This window comes from Podarcis melisellensis (assembly GCF_964234715.1).
Source record: "Podarcis melisellensis genome assembly, chromosome: 1".
NCBI classification, from domain to species: domain Eukaryota; kingdom Metazoa; phylum Chordata; class Lepidosauria; order Squamata; family Lacertidae; genus Podarcis; species Podarcis melisellensis.
Window position 1 is genome coordinate 37,201,083 of NC_138528.1, and position 8,844 is coordinate 37,209,926.

The window sequence follows — 8,844 nt, forward strand, 5'->3', positions numbered from 1 at the left end:
TGTTCTGGACACTGTGCTCCAATGTGCACATGGAACGAATTCATCTTGTGTGCACATTCTGTGGCATATATGTAGTCCATTGTAATGAATGGGGATGATCAAGCAGGTAAGAGCCTGCCAGTGCAGTGGTATACATGTTTACACGGAAGTAAGTCTCATTGAATTCACTGATACTTACTTCCAGATCTGTGCTGATAGATTGCAGGATTTATGTTTGAGATTGCATGAGCCTATGATCACAGTATCTCTTTCATAAAAATGAACAGTGAAATACGGTAAGCTTTCATATTTGTTTGAGAAATACCCTTCCATATTGCAATTAAAGTTGATTGCTCTGGAACCCAGAATGAAGAAGTATTCTTATTCTTTGGAATTCTAGAGTAATAGAGAGAAAGATAGGATCTCACATCTTCTATGGCATATGCTCTGCCCATTGCTCACAAATGATAAATAGGGATGTTCCAGTAATAAACGACATTGTTTGCAATATTATCAACACGATGCAAAATTCTCCATTACTGATTGCTGACCTTAATTTTTTAAAAGGAAAAAAAATGAATTGTTTTGCTGTTTTGTTATTAGCTGCCCTGGGCTCCTTTGGGAGAAAGGGCAAGATTGAAATTTAATAAATAAATAACCCGAAAGGGACAAACCATCCAAGACCAAGGAAGTAATGTAAATGAAAATTATACTCACTGTCAGGGGGGCATTGTGCAATATAAACCCTATTTGTAGTAAACTATGAATATAAAGGAGTCTTGCTATTTTTCTATATCATAATACTAATATGATCATAATGAATTTATTTAACATGCCATGTTGGAAGTGTTGCCATTTTAAACCATGTCTATGTTATGTAATGTGACTAAGTTTAATATTTGCCATTTGCTTGGGAAGGAAAAATTAAATGTGTAACTGATGGTGGCGGGACCATGTGGCACTTTTAAGCAGTGATCATTTGTATGAATCTACATATTAAAATAATCTTTAATACTGATGTTGCTTGTATTAACTGTTCTTTTCTTCTTTTCTTTTCTTTGCACAGGAAAAAAGCATGCTAAGTAATCAAATGGTTGTTATTCTAAATGAGTAGTCCTGATCTTAGAAAGATGCACAGAAGTCTTGAAATCTACTGCTCAGTATTTACTGGCAGATATATCATCTTTACAGCCCCTCAAGGAGATTTCTTTCTCTTAGAAAGCAATTGTAAAGATCAGGCATGTCATGAGAACCTATCACACCAGGGATGTGATTATCTGACCGTCATATCCCATATTGTCTCTCACACATCAAAAATTGAGCTCAGCTTCATACTTTGATTTAACAGCGCTTATAACACCTTTTTCTAGAGATTTGCTTTTAAACTTAACTATGATTTTTTTAAAAAAAACAACCTCATCTTAATATTAGACAATAAAGCAGTAAGAAAAGACAAGTCTAATATTCTCTCAATGTTGCATTTTTATAATCTTAATGGAAGCATGGGAAAATATACAAAATATAGATTTGCAATATGATGGGAAATTTAGAAAACAGCATTTTCCCCATTATCACCTCAAACAAGTTATAAAATTACTGGCAAATTTAAGATAGAAATGTGTTTGTTCATTTGCATTTCTGTCCCAGCTTTTTCTGCAGGAAGCTCAAGGTAGCATACATGGTTCTCCCCTTCTCAATCTCCACACAACCCTGTGAGGTGGGTTAGGCTAGCAGGCAGTGACTAGCCAAAGTAACCCAAAGAGCTTCATGGCCAAGTGGGAATTTGAACCCTGGCATTCCAGGTCCTAGTCTGACACTCTTAACAACTTCACTACACTAGCTCACAGTATTAATACCACGATAATATCCAGTGTCACCCTGTACTAGTGAATTTCATTCCTGGGCCTGCTCCAAGGTATCTGGGGCACTCACGGGGTTTCACATACCAGAGTTTTATCTCTATTCTACGTGCAAGCAAATATTAGGCATGTAGTGAAAAATTACTGTGTGTGCATGGAGCATTTTCTTTCAAACTGGAGAATAGGAAGTCCTTATGAGATCATGTCCCAAATGACATACAGTGAAGATCACTGCATTATAAAATGATTTTGAAAAAAATAACTTAATTGAACTAATGAACTTTTTAAAAAATCTTTAAAATTAAGACATATGATTTTGTATCGTTGGGCATTGCACTACATATACCATACTAGATTTAAATCAGGCTCAGAGCTGAAAGATTTGCAATCAATCCCCAATTTAAAGCACTGTTTACTTTTATTTCATTTTTGGCTAGTTAATATGCATAAACTGCATTGGATCTGTGCTTTCATCCTTGCCTAATTTGTTCTTCGAGAAATATAAGTCTCTCATGCTTTTCATTTACAGGCACAGGACTGTAATTTTCAAGCTATTTATTTCAGAATGACCCTATTTGCGTGAACTGGCCTATCTGAAAGTAAAGACGTGTAGGAGTGTTACCTACTTTACAGTGTGCTAATAATGGAGACTAGAGCAGTGAAAGGAAATAGAAATGGGAGTGTGGAGTGCATGACAAAACTCTTTCCTTTTTCCTTCAGGAGATGTAATTTGGTGGTATGAGGTGGACAGACAAGTTGGTTCTAAAATATTATCCAGAAGAAATGAAAAGATGTAAAGTATTTTTTAAAAAATAGTAATTTTCAGCAGATCTCTTGTACATTCTCACCTGGAGTACTGTGTCCAGTTCTGGGCACCACAGTTCAAGAAGGACACTGACAAACTGGAACGTGTCCAGAGGAGGGCAACCAAAATGGTCAAAGGCCTGGAAACGATGCCTTATGAGGAACGGCTAAGGGAGCTGGGCATGTTTAGCCTGGAGAAGAGGAGGTTAAGGGGTGATATGATAGCCATGTTCAAATATATAAAAGGATGTCACATAGAGGAGGGAGAAAGGTTGTTTTCTGCTGCTCCAGAGAAGCGGACACGGAGCAATGGATCCAAACTACAAGAAAGAAGATTCCACCTAAACATTAGGAAGAACTTCCTGACAGTAAGAGCTGTTCGACAGTGGAATTTGCTGCCAAGGAGTGTGGTGGAGTCTCCTTCTTTGGAGGTCTTTAAGCAGAGGCTTGACAACCATATGTCAGGAGTGCTCTGATGGTGTTTCCTGCTTGGCAGGGGGTTGGACTCGATGGCCCTTGTGGTCTCTTCCAACTCTATGATTCTATGATTCATGTAATCCAGCAGTATCAGTTCAAATGTCTGTTTGGACATAGTAATCATGAACCAAGGAAACAAAAATAAGCCTACTTTTCATGGCATTTTGGTAAGCAAAAAAAATTAATTTGGGCTAATGTCAGCAATATATTCCCTTAATTATGTGTAGGGAATCCATTTTTTTAAAAAAAATATACTATCTAAAGTAGGAAAATCTATTGACTTATTTAGACTTCCTTCCTCATTTGTAAAAGTTGGTTTTTAAGAACCTGGAAAAGTTTACTATTCATAAACTCACAAAGCAAAATAGCTGTCGCTACATTGTTTCTTTAGGGTTTTCCCCCTAATGTGTGTGTTTGTGTGAGCATGTGCAAACATTGGAGTTGCCACAAGTGCGCTAATGCCTCCCATTTGTTTCTTAGTGGCTCCATTTTGTCTGCAACTCTGCCAGCACTCACCAAGAGTCTCAAGGGTACAAGACTCTTAAATGTTATCTTTTTCTGGGGGAGATAATGGTTTAAAGGACCTGCTATATATTATGCTTATGCTGCAAAACAACAAAATGTTAGAAGAGCATCTATGGTTGTTTTAATGAACAAAACCAAAATCTCCCATGCTTCCACAGATAATTTCTAGACAGAAAGAGAGGTGAAAATCTCCTGCCAGACCTGTTTCCTAAACAGCTTTTAGTAAGTCAAATCCATCTTGTTCCATGGCTTTTCCAAAGATATGTCCCAGAAACATAGATGTATATGGAAAGCTGGTTTTTTTTAAAAAAAAAGCAAAGCTGCTTTCATCATTCCCTTAGCACACAAAAATGGTGGAATAAGTGCAGTTGTTTTTCTACAGAACTAATATACCTATTGTACTCAGGTGTTGCCCTTTCTTTTGTCAAAAAGGGCAACTAATGTCCTATCTCACTGATACCGATAATGCAGTCCAATTGAATCAGTTAAGGTTGAATTAAAAGAATCCTAAATCACTCTGATTTTCACCATGCAGATGTTTGGACAGCTGAGAACCAGATTGGATCAAGCTGAAACATACCATAATTCTGCAAGAAGTCTCCCTGAGCATTCATGATAAACGTACTTGTGTGAATGTTATTCTGAGTCAACATGCACACCATTTGGGTTGCACAAATCAAGTAAATTTAACCTTGATGATACAAGAGCACATGATAATGCATAATAATTCAGTTCTACATTATTAGCAAGCTCAGTCTTGTTAGCAACTGTTGCAATTAGGTCCTGTTTGCAGGTTTCCACAGGCATCTGGCTGGCCACTGGAAGAACCAGATGTGGGACTCGATGGGCCTTTGACCTCATCCAGCAAGGATCTTCTAGCACAGACGTTCTCAACCTGTAGGTCCCCAGATGTTGTTGGACTACAACTCCCATCATCCCTGAGCTCTGGCCTTGCTAGCTAGATAGGAGTTGTAGTTCAACAACATCTGGGGACCCACAGGTTGAGAAAGGCTGTTCTAGCATTATATTTTCAGTCATCTCACTCACTACTTCCAGCAATATGGACTGCTGTGAAGAACATAAGCAAAACTGTAATCTGTAACCTTTTTAGATATTAATGCAATTATGAGACATATGCATAGTCTTAAGGGTGTAATCATTAGTAGGCTGTACAAGAGTCTTGACTATGTGGCTACCAAGTCACAGATGGCTTGACCCCTAAACATCAGTGCAGGAGTAGACAGCTTGAAGACTACAATTCATAATGTGATCCTGAAGCGGACTGCTAATCCAGACACAAGGTGAAGGAAAGTCCTATCCCTGGAGAAGTGATCAAGTAACAGATATCATTGCCGCTACTTCAAGTAAACAATTCAAACCTTTACTTATTCAAGGTTTTACAAGGCAAAAGTGAAGCTAAAAAGCCCAATCTCCTTGTTGAACTTCCTCTATAGCCAGTGTGTAACTTGTATATTCTTTTACCAAATAGTTTTCTTGGGAATAACTGGCCTACCAGTATATAGGCGTAAATTAGCCTTAAGATCTTGCTATATAAAAAAAAGGAAAAAAGGAAAGAAGTGAAACCTCATATTGCAATTGGTGCATAGATTTAATTACAAACTATGTATTGCAGACATTAGTCCCTGATTATGTTATCACAACACTATGAATAAGTAAGAGACTGATGTTGCATTCTTATTTATACATTAGTTTAACTTCACCTAATTGAATATTTGACAATATGCTATTCAGCGGTTGCCCTTCTAAATCTAATCTCTTAATATCAATAGATGTATCAATAAAGACAAACATTAAAAATTAAAACAAAAAAAAATTCCTTCCAGTAGACCTTAAAGACCAACTAAGTTAGTTCTTGGTATGAGCTTTCGTGTGCATGCACACTTCTTCAGATACACTACCATTCTGAAGAAGTGTATCTGAAGAAGTGTATCTGAAGAAGTGTGCATGCACACGAAAGCTCATACCAAGAACTAACTAAGTTGGTCTTTAAGGTGCTACTGGAAGGAATTTTTTTTGTTTTGACTATGGCAGACCAACACAGCTACCTATCTGTAATTAAAAATTAAAAGCTAAATTTCTAAATTTAGCCAAGATATTTTTTTCTACAAGAAAAAACAATTAAGATTTTTGGAAAAAGTTGACTGAAAGGGATTTACAGTGCTTTCCCTTTTTTCAATGTGAGTTACATGAAAGATTTGATGAAGTTCTATACTTTGTGTTAGTATTTACAGTTACACTGCTGAAATCTCCGTGGGTTGAAAAACAAGGGAGCAATTCACCAGGGCCCTTAAACCCCCTCCAATCAGTGCAGGCCCCATTAAAACAAATGGGAACTGTACTAGAGCACAATAGTATTTATTTTCACATCCTCTGAGGATCTGTGCAACATTGGAATGAATGAAAGTGGTGCTGGAGAATGGTAGCACTCTTTCACCACTATCATTCATTTTGGAGGGGTGGAGGTTGCTCAGCAGAACTTTGCAAAGGTTTCTACCTAAATTATATTCATTTCTTCTGTTTTGACAATTGAGCTATCTTTCTACAATCTTGTATTCCTAAATGTCACTAACACTTCAGCCTTTTTTGTTTGTTATAGATCTTCAGAGGAAGACATGGTGCACCATCTCTGAACATAACTGTTATGGTGGGATTTATATTCACTGGGGATGGTAGCAGTGGTTATTACGGAGTAATACTACTGTTATTTGGCTTCAGATGTTTTACTACAAGAACTAATTGAGTTTTTGAATTAAAAAAGAATCCAAAGATTTAAAAAGTTGACTTATTTTCAACATTGATATTCTTACAAATAAAACCGCTATGTGTGTATTAGAATGCAATCTATGTATGAGTCTTTATTTGTAAAACAATTATTTGCCCTATATTTAATTATAATATTTATTTATTATTTCCTAAATTTATATCCCACCCTTGCTTTCAAAGGAGCCAGTGAAAAGAGAGGTTTAATTATAAAGCTCAGCACTAAATCTAAACCACCCAAATTAGTTTTGAAAGATTTATTTGAAGTGAAAAATAGAAAAGCATTCCAAGAAATTGTTTAGATCAAATACTGAACTTCTTGCATTCATTCTTCTGGACCAAGAGCAAATAAATAAATAAATAAATAAGGGAAAGGAGAAAATCCACATTGAGCAGCAACATATTTCAAGGTCCTCAAAAACCACAACAATATAACATCTCATGCAATTTACTACACATTTAGAAAAGTTGGGACCCATGGAAGACACAGCAGGGGTCAAGTGAAATTACTGTCTACCTAGAATGACCCAATGGAAATGCATAACAGTCTTGGAGAGGCCCTTGAAGCAAGGCCTAGAACTACTTAAGTATTGCGTAGGGTCAGTCTCACCATGTGAGAACTACAAGTAGCAAAAATCTTCACAATTTATTAATTCAATACTTTGCACTACCCTGACATTGCCATAATCAGGATACAGCAGGTACATATTCCCATGGTCTTGTCTCCTAGGCTGATTGCTCCAAAAACAAGAAAGCACTTTGCCCCCATTTGTTGTGTGGATCGGAGAGGCAGAAGGAATATTCAGTTTGGTACAAGTCTTTCTTCAACACTTGAGTTACGCTTGGCTTGTGAATGCCAGTGTTTTGAGTATGTGAAGATGCAACAATTGAATCAACACTTTACGTATAAGGTTAAAGTACTGAATGGATGTCTGCCTGCAAGACTGAATCCCATGGGTTCTGACTGCTCAGTTTCTGTTCAGTAAATAATAATAATAATAATAATAATAATAATAATAATAATAATAAATTTTATTTATATCCCGCCCTCCCCAGCCGAAGCCAAATACACTTGATATGGGATGTATTTGCCTTTCAATGCATATTTCTTGGCTGTTCTCCATTGAGCCATGTTGGGGCCCTTTCAAAGACTTTGCTGTGTCTGTTAATAATTCTCTCAGTGTCTGAAAATCAAACTGAGCATGTTTTGAAAAAAATATGAAGACACCCACTGCAATAAACAAATACAATATGCAACCCTATAACTTCACCAAGTTGCAGTGTTTAGATTTAAGGAAGATGAATGAGTTAATCAGGTAGGTGTTTGCCGTCTCTGTAACCAAGGAGATAAATTGTGATCAAATATAAAGAAGATTAATTTGGACGGCCCCTTTAAAGCATTTTATAGAAAATGGCATTCTTAATTACCTAATCAGCTATAAGGGAAATTGTAAAATTAGGTAGAAGATTAAAAATCTGCCTGATCTCAAACTATCTATGCATGTCCTGATTTCTCACAGTGGTCTTGCTTAACAGCAAAGCGGGATTCAGTGGGAAAGCAAAAAGCAAAACATGATTTGTGTGCAACTACAGCACTTCTCACTAACAGGGGGGAACAGGTGTCTAAATTACTTGCTGGTTTCTCTGGCTGACATTAGGAACACAAGTCATCTTCTGTTAATATATATTTGATGCCCACTTTTAACCACACAGTGGGCTGGATCTAGACTACCTATGACCCCCAGGATACTTTGCTGATTCTCCTTGCTCCTATGCTCCCTGAAAAAATACTCCATAGCTTTGGAAGACCCTCCAGATCCGTGTGAAAAATGGCTGTAGAGGAAATGGGTAAGAACTGCCTACATGTCTCTTTCCTATATCAAGAGAATTTGATGGATTTCAGTTCCTTCTGGGAATAATAATTACAAGAACAAAAGCATCTTCTTGTGAGCCAATGTACAAATTACTTTCCAAATAAAAGATAGTATGGTTTCTCTAAAATAAAAAAGCAGGGCAGATTACAGTATAAGAATGCTTAGAATCATCCATTTTGTAGAATCATAATTGTAAAAAGTTGGAAGGAATCCTGAGATTCATCTAGTCCAACCTCCTGGCAATGCAGGAATATGGAGCTGGATTGAACCTGCAACCTTAGTGTTATCAGCACCACACTCTAACCAGCTGAGTTATCCAGGCTGACAAGATCTCAGAATTTGGCTTTCAGTACCCAGTTGAACAGAAAATGTTGTTGTTGTTGGTCATTCATTCATAAAATCTCTATACCACCCTTCATCTGAGGATCACAGGGTAATTTACAACACAAAAATACAAGCATTGGTACATGTTCCATTCATACCCTGGAGACATTTGCTCAGAAACTTGACTTTCTATTCTCCATGAAGGCAAGTGCCCAATTTTT

The 8,844-nt window shown here is 36.9% G+C and overlaps 1 protein-coding gene across 1 annotated transcript in view; it reads left to right on the forward strand.

Annotated features, from left to right (window-relative positions):
* Nucleotides 1–997, forward strand: part of NOVA1 (NOVA alternative splicing regulator 1) — a 143,112-nt gene extending 142,115 nt beyond the window's left edge. Inside the window, exon 5 of the mRNA XM_081887053.1 lies at nucleotides 1–997. This exon is cut by the window's left edge and continues 650 nt beyond it. The gene's annotated coding sequence lies outside the window, so the exon portion shown is untranslated.
* Nucleotides 998–8,844: the final 7,847 nt, after the last annotated feature.